Raw genomic sequence first — 15,198 nt, 5'->3', positions numbered from 1 at the left:
GGCCTCCGGATACCTCGGACCTTGGACTCTCGGCTTGGGCTCTGGTCGGGACTCGCCGCGTTCCTCCACCGCCTCGTCTGGATGCTGGACCGCCACCTCCGTCTCCTCCGTGGGCCTGAGGGATACTTGAAGCAGAAATATCTGCACGTGCACGGTATGGTTCCGTCACGGCTGCAGAGGGTCAGGGGGCCGGCGTGGCTTCACCGGCGCGTGGGGAAAGGGCAAGTCCCTGTTCGGGCGCCATTATGTGGTATATAAATAAATAATACCGGATCTAGGTTTGTCTGGACATAGCAATAACAGATAGCTCAATAAATAAGAGTCAAGATTCGAGGTAGTAGGAGTTTGCAGGTTTAATACAGCATAAAGGACAGGAACAGGACAACCTGCACGGGAACAGGATGGCAGCGCTGCCGGGGGCAGGATCAGAATCGGCACAACATTTAATAACAGTGCACAAATATATATACTAAAACAGTTACATTACAATGAATTACAGTAGGCGGAGCAGTGGGTGTGGTCAATAGCAGTCGCGAAAGATAAGGGTGAAAATGGGTGTAACAGGGGCGTATACATAGACATGTGATGTAAACGTAACAGAATATGTCATAAATGGGCCGGAAACATGGAGGGGGCTACCTAAGGAGCCGGGACCTCTAACCTAATGGTGCGCGCAAACTGACAATGACGTGTTACTAGGAGAAGCTGGGGGCTATGAACTCTGTGCTAGGAGCAGAGACTGAAGTCTGGAGAGTCAGGGCGACATGTACCTAAACAGTATCTAGTATCTGATGTTTAGAGAACATGTTGATATAAACTAAGAGTCAGGAGGGGAGAGGCTAACGGACTCTAAGACTGGAGCATGCATTATTCTACATGTAGTGCGTGATGAAGAATATTAAATGACCATTAAATGCAGTATTTCTCTTACATGGAGACGTAAAGGCTAGACAATGACGGAAACTATTGATGCGATTCAGTAGCTTAGGAATGCAGAGAAAGGGGGCTGGACTGATAACTAGAATCATAACATACTCTTGGCAGACTCGTAGGCAGAGCCAGGCTGAGCCGGGCACTGTGAGGCAGGAAGTAAGTGAAGGGTCGAGGATACAGGTGGGGGCTGTATCGCTCCTCAGCGAGGCTCAGGAGACAGGAGCTGAATCTGGTGTCCGGGCCCTTTTGAGGCCTAGAAACGGGGACTTTACAATGAAATAACGTGCACACTGAGAAACGTGGCAACGTAACTTTACATAGGCCTGATACTCGTAGCTTACACGAGAACTGGAAACTGGCATACTAGTGATGGACACAACTGTAATTGCGTCTTTAATCAAACATGGGGGATACATATGCATATTTAATCATGCACACATAACATAAGATGGAGGACTCGTAGGGACACAGAACATGGCAAAATTTACTTTTCCACACCTTTCAAGACATTACAAACTCACAGAAGGCTCCTCTGACACTGAGTGAGCCCTGCTCCTTCCAAGAGATCACAAACTCACTGAAGACTCCTCGGACACTGAGTGAGCCCTGCTCCAACCAAGAGATCAAAAACCCACTGCAAACTCTTCTGAACACTGAGCGAGCCCTGCTCCTTCCAAAAGATCACAAACTCACTGAAGACTCCATTGACACTGAGTGAGGCCTGCTCCTTCCAAGATATCACAAACTCACTGAAGACTCCTCTGACACTGAGTGAACCCTGCTCCAGCCAAAATACCTCAAACTCATTGAAGGCTCCTCTGACACTGAGTGCACCCTGCTCCTTCCAAGAGAACACAAACTCACTGAAGACTCCTCTGACACTGAGTGAGCTCTGCTCCTTCCTAGAAATCACAAACTCACTGAAGACTCCTCTGACACTGAGTGAGCCCTGCTCCTTCCAAGAGATCACAAACTCACTGAAGACTCCATTGACACTGAGTGAGGCCTGCTCCTTCCAAGATATCACAAACTCACTGAAGACTCCTCTGACACTGAGTGAGCCCTGGTCCTTCAAATAGATCACAAACTCACTGAAGACTCCTCTGACACTGAGAGAGCCCTGCTACTTCCAAGAGATCACAAACTCATTAAAGACTCCTCTGACACTGAGTGAGCCCTGCTCCTTCCAATAGATCACAAACTCACTGAAGACTCCTCTGACACTGAGTGAGCCCTGTTCCTTTCAAGACATTACAAACTCACTGAAGACTCATCTGACACTGAGTGAGCCCTGCTCCTTTCAAGGGATCACACACTCAATGAAATCTCCTCTGACACTGAGTGAGCCCTGCTACTTCCAAGAGATCACAAACTCACTGAAGACTCCTCTGACGCTGAGTGAGCCCTGCTCCTTCCAAGAGATCACAAACTCACTGAAGACTCCTCTGACACTGAGTGAGCCCTGCTCCTTCCACGAGATCACAAACCCACTGCAAACTCTACTGAACACTGAGCGAGCCCAACTCCAACTAAGAGATCACAAACTCACTGCAAACTCTTCTGAACACTGAGCGAGCCCTGCTCCTTCCAAGAGATCACAAACTCGCTGAAGACTGATCTGACACTGAGTCAACCCTGCTCCAGCCAAAAGATCTCAAACTCAATGAAGACTTTTCTGAACACTGAGTGTGCCCAGATCCAACAAGAGATCACAAACTCACTGAAGACTCCTCTGACACTGAGTGAGCCCTGCTCCAACTAAGAGATCACAAACTCACTTAAGACTCCTCTGACACTGAGTGATCCCCGCTCCTTCCAAGATATCACAAACTCACTGAAGACTCCTCTGACACTGAGTGAGCCCTGCTCCTTCCAATAGATCACAAGCTCACTGAAGTCTCCTCTGAGACTGAGTGAGCCCTGCTCCTTTCTAGATATCACAAACTCACTGACGACTCCTCTGACACTGAGTGAGCCCTGCTCCTTCCAAGAGATCACAAACCCACCGCAAACTCTACTGAACACTGAGGGAGCCCAGCTCCAACTAAGAGATCACAAACTCAATGAAGACTTTTCTTAACACTGAGTGTGCCCAGATCCAACTAAGAGATCACAAACTCACTGAAGACTCCTCTGACACTGAGTGAGCCCTGCTCCAACTAAGAGATCACAAACTCACAGAAGACTCCTCTGACACTGAGTAAGCCCTGCTCCGTTCAAGAGATTACAAACTCACAGATGACTCCTCTAACACTGAGTGAGCCCTGCTCCTTCCAAGAGAACACAAACTCACTAAAGACTACTCTGACAATGCGTGAGCCCTGCTCCATCCAAGAGATCTTAAATTCACTGAAGACTCCTCTGACACTGAGTGAGCCCTGCTCCTTCCAAGAGATCACAAACGCACTGAAGACTCCTCGGACACTGAGTGAGCCCTGCTCCAACCAAGAGATCACAAACCCATTGCAAACTCTTCTGAACACTGAGCGAGCCCTGCTCCTTCCAAGAGATCACAAACTCTCTGAAGACTCCTCTGACACTGAGTGAACCCTGCTCCAGCCAAAGTATCTCAAACTCATTGAAGACTCCTCTGACACTGAGTGCATCCTGCTCCTTCCAAGAGATCACAAACTCACTGAAGACTCCTCTGACACTGAGTGCACCCTGCTCCTTCCAAGAGATCACAAACTCACTGGAGACTCCTCGGACACTGAGTGAGCCCTGCTCCAACCAAGAGATCTTAAACTCACTGAAGACTCCTCTGACACTGAGTGAGCCCTGCTCCTTCCAAGAGATCACACACTCACTGAAGACTCTTCTGACACTGAGTGAGCCCTGCTCCTCACAAGAGATCACAAACTCACTGAAGACTCCTCGGACACTGAGTGAGCCCTGGTCCTTCCAAGAGATCTCAAACTTACTGAAGACTCCTCCATCACTGAGTGACCCCTGCTCCTTTAAGAGATTGCAAACTCACTGAAGACTCCTCTGACAATGCGTGAGCCCTGCTCCAACCAAGAGATCACAAACTTAATGAAGACTCCTCTGACACTGAGTGAGCCCTGCTCCTTTCAAGACATTACAAACTCACAGAAGGCTCCTCTGACACTGAGTGAGCCCTGCTCCTTCCAAGAGATCACAAACTCACTGAAGACTCCTCGGACACTGAGTGAGCCCTGCTCCAACCAAGAGATCACAAACCCACTGCAAACTCTTCTGAACACTGAGCGAGCCCTGCTCCTTCCAAGAGATCACAAACTCTCTGAAGACTCCTCTGACACTGAGTGAACCCTGCTCCAGCCAAAATACCTCAAACTCATTGAAGGCTCCTCTGACACTGAGTGCACCCTGCTCCTTCCAAGAGAACACAAACTCACTGAAGACTCCTCTGACACTGAGTGAGCACTGCTCCTTCCTAGAAATCACAAACTCACTGAAGACTCCTCTGACACTGAGTGAGCCCTGCTCCTTCCAAGAGATCACAAACTCACTGAAGACTCCATTGACACTGAGTGAGGCCTGCTCCTTCCAAGATATCACAAACTCACTGAAGACTCCTCTGACACTGAGCGAGCCCTGGTCCTTCAAATAGATCACAAACTCACTGAAGACTCCTCTGACACTGAGAGAGCCCTGCTACTTCCAAGAGATCACAAACTCATTAAAGACTCCTTTGACACTGAGTGAGCCCTGCTCCTTCCAATAGATCACAAACTCACTGAAGACTCCTCTGACACTGAGTGAGCCCTGTTCCTTTCAAGACATTACAAACTCACTGAAGACTCATCTGACACTGAGTGAGCCCTGCTCCTTTCAAGGGATCACACACTCAATGAAATCTCCTCTGACACTGAGTGAGCCCTGCTACTTCCAAGAGATCACAAACTCACTGAAGACTCCTCTGACGCTGAGTGAGCCCTGCTCCTTCCAAGAGATCACAAACTCACTGAAGACTCCTCTGACACTGAGTGAGCCCTGCTCCTTCCACGAGATCACAAACCCACTGCAAACTCTACTGAACACTGAGCGAGCCCAACTCCAACTAAGAGATCACAAACTCACTGCAAACTCTTCTGAACACTGAGCGAGCCCTGCTCCTTCCAAGAGATCACAAACTCGCTGAAGACTGATCTGACACTGAGTCAACCCTGCTCCAGCCAAAAGATCTCAAACTCAATGAAGACTTTTCTGAACACTGAGTGTGCCCAGATCCAACAAGAGATCACAAACTCACTGAAGACTCCTCTGACACTGAGTGAGCCCTGCTCCAACTAAGAGATCACAAACTCACTTAAGACTCCTCTGACACTGAGTGATCCCCGCTCCTTCCAAGATATCACAAACTCACTGAAGACTCCTCTGACACTGAGTGAGCCCTGCTCCTTCCAATAGATCACAAGCTCACTGACGTCTCCTCTGAGACTGAGTGAGCCCTGCTCCTTTCTAGATATCACAAACTCACTGACGACTCCTCTGACACTGAGTGAGCCCTGCTCCTTCCAAGAGATCACAAACCCACCGCAAACTCTACTGAACACTGAGCGAGCCCAGCTCCAACTAAGAGATCACAAACTCAATGAAGACTTTTCTTAACACTGAGTGTGCCCAGATCCAACTAAGAGATCACAAACTCACTGAAGACTCCTCTGACACTGAGTGAGCCCTGCTCCAACTAAGAGATCACAAACTCACAGAAGACTCCTCTGACACTGAGTAAGCCCTGCTCCGTTCAAGAGATTACAAACTCACAGATGACTCCTCTAACACTGAGTGAGCCCTGCTCCTTCCAAGAGAACACAAACTCACTAAAGACTACTCTGACAATGCGTGAGCCCTGCTCCATCCAAGAGATCTTAAATTCACTGAAGACTCCTCTGACACTGAGTGAGCCCTGCTCCTTCCAAGAGATCACAAACGCACTGAAGACTCCTCGGACACTGAGTGAGCCCTGCTCCAACCAAGAGATCACAAACCCATTGCAAACTCTTGGAGTTCTGGACTTTTTAGTTTCCGTCCAGAGGTGTCAGGGACAACACCCGAAGACCCCGGAGTTCAACCTGTCTTGGATACACAAACAAACAGAAACACGGGCTTCTCGATGGTGGCGTCAAAGACCAAAGGTTTATTACTGCAGGGACACAGAAGTCACAGAAACTACACATGGGCAGTATCTAGGAGCCTGTGCGATTTGTACAAAGAGGATTGCTCCTTATATACTAAATATTGGGCTTCAGGCAAATTCTTTACATGTTACCACAGTTCTAAACATTCGTGTCTTAAACAATAAATATTTGGCGTTGCACAGGAATCGTCAACAGTATCTGATGTCAAAACATTACGAATGAGGGGTTCCCACTAGTCCATCATAATCCCATGTCAATTCTTCATTCAAGACCCGGACCGCCTCATCGTAAATTTCGTTACCTCCCCCTAATAAAGGCCCAGAAGGAAAGGAGCAGAGCCAGGTGTAGAAGATAGAAAGACAGGATAAGAAATGTTTGTGGGTCGTAAATGGGCACGGTTACCAGCTTCGGCCGCCTAATCATGATCAGGCCAACGAACACAAGAACCAGTATAGCAGGACTGGCCTCAGGCTGGGGAGGCAGTTCTTGCCGAGTCATGCTGCTACAGCGTTGCTGGCCTAAGGTGCACGTGTCACTAGCAAGGTGAATTGCCGGTTAAAGCCTACGTGTCCTTTAATGAAAAAGAGATCATTGCGTGTCCATTGACTATGTGAGGGCAAGGAATACAAAATGGCTTCCGTGTTCTAAGATGGATGTCACGGGTAGAACAGAAATGTGTTTGTAACTGGAGTGCTCTTGCTCGTAGCATAGCGAAAACACCAGGATATACTAAATGGATCATTTGCGGTTCACTGATACCAAAATTATGTATTTCCGACAATGTTACAAACATGAGTAAAATCGTCACGGAACCTCAGCCCTCCTTTTGCCCTTACATAGGCAATTACTTAGTCTATATCAGAGTCAGAGTCTAATTCTATGCTCATTAGGTCAGTGACATGTTGTTGTATCATCATCCTGTCTCGTGTCTTTTCTCCTAATGTAGGTGGTTTTCTGAAACAGGTTGCAGCACAGAGGCTACACAGAGCGGGACCACATTGGATAATAAGACAGCACGAGAACAGAAATACTAGGATGACACCAATGACCATCAGAACCTTCCATCTCCACTCTGATACCAGAGTCCAAAACCACTCCATGAAGGACCAGTTTCCCTTATCTACGTGTATAGAGTCGGAAATCTTATGTAGCTTAGAGATTGCTTCATAGACTGTTGGAGCATTATTTGGAATAAAGACACAGCAGCTCGATTGGATCATTCTGCATACCCCACCTCGATCTGCAAGTATTACGTCTAGAACCATACGGTTCTGCAACGTCATGAGACGATCCGCTTGAAGCTCAGCTGTTAAGTTACTAAGGGCACCAGCAGTTTCTGTAATAGTAGATTCAACTACTCGTGTTAGTTGACGTATACTTCTACTATTAGCCATAGGCCCCCAAAACGGAAGGAAACCTTTGAAGAAGTCTCCAGCTTCTTGACCAGCGGTATCTTCCTTGCTGAAGACACCTCTTGCTACTCTGGTTTTGTGATAATCTGAAGAAGCAGTGTATGTCGGAGGTAACAATCGAGCAATATAACATGAACCTGAAAAGTCAGCAGGCAGCCATGTATATGCTCTGTCCTGACAAATGAAGTAGGTACCCCTAGCAGTCAGAAAGGCAGGGGAGGAGTCAGACGGAAATACGTAAGTCTCAACGCACTCACTGCTCCCTAGCTGAGCTCTCGGATTTCTCCCATTTCCTTGCAAACAGACCTGACCTCGGTGAGGCACGACCCAAACTGAAGTGGAGCTTTTACGCTTGCTTTCTCCCAAACCAAGGCGGTACTCTGTAGAGTTCCAAGTCAAATACACCAGCAATTCATCTCTAGGATAAGATGGAGTATTATTGACGTCTTTAATCATATCAATAATTCCCTGGACTAAAGCTTTGTTGGCTGAGTTGTATTTAGTGGACCGTGGTGGACGCGGAGGATAGGTCTCAAGGGCATATGAAAAAATGGTCTGAAAGGCCTGAAATGATCCATTATAGCTAAAAGGCAAGACTAGATAGGGAATGCCTTTATCCATAGTGTGAGGTATCAAACCACACACCCAGCAGTCTGTAGTATTAACTATCAGTTGGTGTTGATGCAAGAGCTGTACAAATGTATTGTTAATAAATTCTGAGCGTCGAGCTTGTTCGTGTTCAGGAAATGAGTGAAAAGAATGCATAGAAGAAACCGTAGAAGTAGCAGGATCAAGGGAAGGTACTGTAGTTACTGGCATAAAAATCAAATGTACACCAAAGACGATTCCACCCACCAACGTTATTAAAACAATTAAAAATGTAACTGCACATTGCATTAGAAAGCATTTGCTGTGTAGTATTCTGTTCAGTCTATTTCTGCGAACATAAATTACATTTTCTCGTTGTAGCTCAGGAAGCTCCATCTTCTACGACCGTTCGCGACCACTGATGATGTGCACGTAGATGAAAATGCCTCTATCAGCCCTGGGAGTTCCCAGAACTAACAGAAAGATCGACCTTGTGTCGGACCCCCGCAGATTCAACTAGGCACACAGCCACGACCCTACGGCTACCCAGACGGCAAGGCAATTTTAAAACAAAAAGAAACAATACATAGTATTAGCAAACTTCCTGGCTGGAGGCAATGTATAGCAAATTCAAATCTGAAAATAGGCAGTTTCCTGCTTTATTTGTTCATATTGCGAGAACGTAAGTTGTATCTCAGTTTTGCAGGAGCTGTCTGATCTGGAAACAATGTATTTTCAGCTGACGTTGCAATGTTCACGTTCGCAGATGACAAATGTTCTTTTGGTACAGATGACAAATGTTCAGGGTTCAAAAGAGCAGTTTCGGGAGGAGAGTCAGAATTTGGTGAATCCGTGATCAGTTCTGCATCACTGAAAGGTATGAACCTGGGGATTTGTTCCGTTTCAGAGGCACCGATTCCTTTCTTTACCCAGTTGTCGTAAGGAAGTGGCAGAGGCACACGTTTAGCATGAGTCGTATGGATCCAATTTCTTCTTCCGGCCACACGAATAGCAGTTCTCGTTGCTAGCAGGACTTGGAACGGGCCAATAAATCTGGGCTGAAGATTTTTCGTTCTTGCAAAATTTCGGATGACCACCTGATCACCCGGTTTCAGCTGATGACCTGGACTCTCCGATGGCTTTGGCAATGCATCGAAAACCTGTTGGTGAATAAGACTCAATTTAGCAGTCAAGTCGAAAAGGTAATCAATTAACATTGGGTATTCCAGCTGCTTAAATTCTTTCGGTCTAGGTACCCCCCAAACATTTGCAGGACGACCGAAAACTATTTCGTAGGGACTAAGCCCTATTCTAGAATGTACAGTTGCTCTTGTTGATAGCAAAGCCAAAGGCAATGCGTCTGGCCAGGACAAACCCGTGGATGCTTGTATCTTAGCGAGTTTCAGTTTAAGGGTGCCATTGTAACCCTCGACTAAACCCGCGGACTGGGGATGATTCGCACTATGAAATTTCTGTCTAATCCCTAGGCCGGCACACACACTCTGCATAACTTTCCCTACGAACTCGCTTCCGTTGTCTGACCATACAATCCGTGGCATTCCGTATCTGGGGAAGTATTCTTTAAGAAGAATTTTGGCAGTGGATAAGGCAGTATTGTCCTTCAGTGGGTATGCTTCGATCCATCTGGAGAAAGCACAAACTACCACTAGGACGTATTTCAGGTTATTACAACGATCCATGTGAATGAAGTCTAGCTGGATCACTTCAAAGGGGCAGGAAGGAGGAGCGAAGTGACCTGCAGGTGTGGGGATTCCCTTGCCAGGATTATGCATCAAGCATACCATACAATTCCTCACCACTCTCTCTGCACACCTACTAATCCCGTCATTCTTCCAGACCGGAGCCAACATCTTACAAATCCCTTTTGAACTGATGTGCGCTGTTCCATGTGCCATTGTTACTACTGCAAGCACATACGCATCAGGCAACATCCAACGCTGTTGTTCCGACAAGTCAATCCAACACCCACTCGAGTCCAATTTACCCGTGCTCTCTTTCCATGCAAGTTTTTCCTCCTCAGTCGCCTCTTTCTGAATTTCTTTCACGCTTTCCACTGTGTCTTCACATATTCCAGACTCAGAAATCCATCTTGCAGACGTTGCAAGATACATTCTACTCGTCATATTTCTGGCTGTCTGTTTTGCAGTCTCATCAGCAAAAGCATTCCCACGACCAACATCATCCGTGATTGCTTTATGAGCACTGCATTTCACAATCGCAACTTCAGTCGGTAAGGTTAGAGATTCCAACAAGTCATTAACTAGCTGACCATGTTGAATCTTAGTCCCATGGGACGTAATGAAACCTCTCTCTTTCCACAAACGGCCAAAACTATGGGCCACGCCGAACGCGTACTGACTATCTGTGAACACATTCACTCTCTTTCCCTTAGCTAAAACGCACGCTCTTGTTAGCGCGATCAATTCTGCAGCCTGGGCAGAATTCTGACTCACTCTTGCAGTCTCCACAATCGTACTCAAAGTTGTTACTGCATAAGCAGCAGTCACATCACCATTCTCCAATTTGAAGCAAGACCCGTCAACATACAACGTGCCATCTGGTTCTGACAACGGAGTGTCTTTTAGGTTGATTCGTCCTTTTGTTTCTTCCTCAGTTCTGAAACAACAGTCGTGTGGTTCGGAATCACTCGACTCTTGACTGGTCGGCAACAATGTTGCTGGATTCAATACATTGCATCTTTTGATCTGAATATGACTAGCTAACAGTGTCAGTTCATAACCTGATAATCTAGCACTGGTAAGGTGTTGCGTCTTGGTTCGGTTCATGAGTGTATCCACAGCATGAGGAACCATGACTACTAACATGTTGTTCATTACTAAACCAGCAGATTGTCGAATGGAAGCTGCAGCTGCGGCTGTAGCTCTCAAGCAACTAGGCAATGCTCTAGCTACTGGATCTAATGTTGATGAAAAATACGCACAAGGGCGTTGTTTATCACCGAATTTCTGCGTCAAAACACTCAATGCACAACCTTCTCTCTCGTGGACATAGAGCGAGAATGGCTTACTGTAGTCGGGTGTACCCAATACAGGTGCTGAACACAGTGCATTCCGTAACTCAGAAAAACTCTGTTGACATTCAGCAGACCATGGTACCGGACTCGGGACACCTTTCCCAGTCAAGGCTACCAATGGTTTTGCTAGAAGAGAAAAATTTGGGATCCATTGCCTACAATATGAGGTAATACCCAAAAAGGCACGTACTTCTCTCTGCGTGCTAGGAACGTTCATCTGTGTAATTGCTTTTATTCTCTCTGGGGTCAACTTCCTTCCCTCCTTTGACAAGAGATGACCTAGGTAGGTCACTTCTTGGCAGCAGTATTGCATTTTTGAAGGTGACACCTTTTGATTCAAATCTGCCAAGTGATGCAATAAAGAAATCGTAGCTGTTTTGCAAGTTTCCTTGTCATCGGCAGCCACTAGAAGATCATCGACATACTGTACTAAAGCAGAACCACTAGGAAGTACGAAGGAATCTAACTGGCTTTTTAATGCTTGACTGTAAATGGATGGGCTTTCACAATAACCTTGTGGAGCGCGTTTAAATCTAAAACTTCGTCCTCCTAGAGAGAAACCGAAGATATCTCTGCTTTCCTCGGCTATCGGAATGCTGAAAAAGGCATTTTTCAAGTCGACAACCGAAAACCATGCTGCTGTAGCAGGAATCAACGTTAACAATGCAGTAATGTCTGGAACCACAGGAAACTGTGGGATCACAATTTTATTAACCTCTCTAAGATCAATTACGAACCTATATACTGGAGGCTTTGTAGGGTCAGTTCGTTTCAAAATAGGCAGTACAGGACTATTACAGACATTACCTCTAGTCTCTTCTACAACATCTTTCTTGATCAGGTCTTGTACTATCAGTAGGAGCGCACGCTCACCTTCACTAGAGATTCTGTATTGTGGAATTCGTGGAAGTTTGACATTTGCTTTCAAAGTTACTACATAGGGTGGAATTTCCAATAGGCCTACATCATTAGGACCAGTCGCCCAAAGAGTATCAGGGAGTGAACGCAGCTCTGGTGGGAGCGCATCCATCGACAAGTACATCGGAGAGATTATTCTTTTACCCAACGTAAGCTGTACTCCTGCTGGAGAACAGTATAATGTCGCGTACAGGCGTTTTAACAAGTCTAAACCAAGCAGATTTTCGTTACAACCTGTCGTCAAAATCAGGGGTGCTTTCAATTGACGGGGTCCAACAGAAATAGACAAAGGACCAGAAACAGGGTTGTGAACAGGGGCGCCCGAAAAACCTACTGAAATGTTTGTTGAGCCAGACAAAGGTGCGCCAGGGAGTTTCGCATGTATGATAGAACTTTTTGCTGCACCAGTATCCAACAGAAACGGTTCGACTATACCTGATGTTGCTACCGCGACATAAGGCCCACTCTGATCTACTGGAACTGATACTACTCCCTCTCTTTGTCCATGGCTGTCCTAGTATTCACTTTGCTGACCTTCCTCACTAGCTTCATAATAGTCTTCAACATGATACTGTGGAGACCTATTCTGTTGGGCAGATTGTCCATTACGCTGGTCGAAATAATTAGAGGGGCGATCACTTGTCTGTGGAGGCATAGCACCTCGTCCTCGACCTCTAGAGTTTTGCATAGAACTACCACGACCTCTCTGAGCGGCCGCATCATTATTTTGCGCCCGAACTGGACAATCACTTTTGTAATGACCTTCCTTTTTGCAATAAGCACATTGATTCCATTGGTATTGTGGCCTTTGAAAATTATAATCCGTTCTTTGATATGACCCTTGCTGCATATTAGTTTGATTCATGCGAGGCGGATAAGCTTGCTGTAAAAGTACTTTAGTTTTTAAATCTTTCGTCTTTTTATCTGATTTTTCCTTCTCTTCTTTATCCCTATTTTCGTAGTACTGAGCAGTCGCAAGTATTTGCGCAGTCGTAGAGACAGCCCACGCACTTTCAGAATTCTTTAATTTACCACTAAGTTCTGGCAACAGATTGTGCACAAATTTATCAACAAATAATCTCTGGCCCCCTTCTGTGCTCATATCCTGACCACTATGATCTACGAAAGTCTCTTCGAATCTTGTGAAAAAGTCGGAGACGCTTTCGTCTTTCTTTTGTTTGCATGCGGACAATTTATCCCAGTTAACGCGTAATGCAGGCATTAAGGTTTTCATTAAATCGATTATTCTACCAGGCAAGTTAGCAATTAAAGGTTCAGGTTTGGAACCACCTATTTGTTGACCATCCGCTGCAGTTATAGCTGCCCAGTCACCACCTAGGGCAACTGGATGATTCTCTTTACGAATTTTAGCCCAAATTGGTTGCGGTACTACGTTACCAAATAGCAGATCTATGTCAGCAAGATTCAATACACAAGCATCAACTGTTTGAGCCAACTCTTTGTAGTACCCTGCAGGATTTTTACGCGGATCTGGCAAGGCCTGTTTTACTGCTAACACTTCAGCTCGTTTCCATGGAATATGTATCCAGACTCTCTGGAATTGGGCCGGAGCGGCTGCAATACCAAGCGGTGCATTAGCTTGCACAGCTTCGCGCCAAATTGGTGGAACCTCTCTCATTGGATATTGACGATTTCGTTTCGTACTACGTTTCTCTAACTCTCTCGGTGAAAGAAGGGATGAGTCGGATCTATAACTTAAAATTAGTTCCATCGCTTCTTTTATATTTTGACCAACTATCATACCTGTAGCAAACTCTTTCTGAACATTAATTAATTCTCCTAAATTTGATTCAGGGTCATCCTCTTCCAATTCCTCACGTAGAAGGAAACACATTTCATCGAACACATATCGTTGTGTCGGTTCGTTCCATTGCATAAATGTATCTAATACATTTTGTACATTATATCTTCCAACTTTCGAAACCCATCTAAGGGCAGTGGAATCTAGTATTCCTCTTTCTTCAGTACTGGGAAGCTGACTACGTCTCTGCACAGAGTCAGAGGTAGGAGTCTTAATCAGAGTTTTATAGAAGGGAGATAGAATATTAGAGACAGAATCAGTGATTCTTCGTCGAACAGAAATCGGAGTCATAATACTTGCAGAGGCAGTGAATAGAGTAGTAGTTGGAATAGATAGATCAGGAACAGTAGGAGTAGCAGGCAAGATAGCTTGTGAAGTAGCAGGTGTGAGTGACACAGGCATAGGAAAAGAAGCCGGCAACCCTAGAAGAGGGGTTGTCGAAGGAACATTAATATTGACCACAGGAGGTACAGGAACTAGATTCAGGGGAGCGGGAACAGGGACACCAGGTTGTCCAGCAACCGGTAATTGAACATTCGGTATAGGTGGAGCCGTAGCACCCTGTGCATACGGTGGGGGTGATCGTAACAAGTAAGACAACAGGGGATCCTTTTCAGGGTCCTCTACTGTCTTAGCCGTACTCGATGGCAAAGCAGGATAGCACTTGTCTATCGCTAAATTACGCTCTCTATCGGCCACCTCCATCGCTTTCTCAGACTCGTTGAGTTGCAGCTGCCTAGCAGACTGTTCTAAAGTCAACTCTTGCTCTTTCTGTTCTTTCTTCAACTTTTTAATTTCTCTCTGTTTAGATTCTTTTCGCCAATAACGGAAAGAATCAAACATTGCCGGCCGGGCTTTCTTCTTAAACAACCTTCTTTCTAGATTATCGAGAACTTCAGGTTCAAAACTACCATGCAGTGGCCAACTAAGGACACCGTCTTTCTCTGTGTAGCGGATCCATACCTCATTATAAGAGATAGGGCCCACACCAAATTTGCAATATAGATCATAAAGGGGAGTTCCAATCGGAGGAACCAAACACGAGTCCTCCAACCGGGAATCACTGTTGCAACTAAAACAAGACAACATACAATTTTTCCGACTTACCATTTTATAATCCGGAACACAAGACAAACAAGACACAAACAGAAAAGATGCGCACTCGAACCACGAACTTAGGCCTACCAGAACTGACAAATGTATCGATACCTGAACTGAACAGAATGATTATCGTAACCAGAATAACCAGTGATAATCTTACAGAACTGAACTGAACTGAGAACTAAAAGGATTATCCAAACAGGAGCAATCCTTACAAAATATTTAACTAGCAACCACTGAATACTT

Source organism: Lissotriton helveticus, chromosome 3_2, assembly GCF_964261635.1.
Source record: "Lissotriton helveticus chromosome 3_2, aLisHel1.1, whole genome shotgun sequence".
Lineage (NCBI taxonomy): Eukaryota > Metazoa > Chordata > Amphibia > Caudata > Salamandridae > Lissotriton > Lissotriton helveticus.
This window is presented reverse-complemented; position numbering follows the sequence as displayed.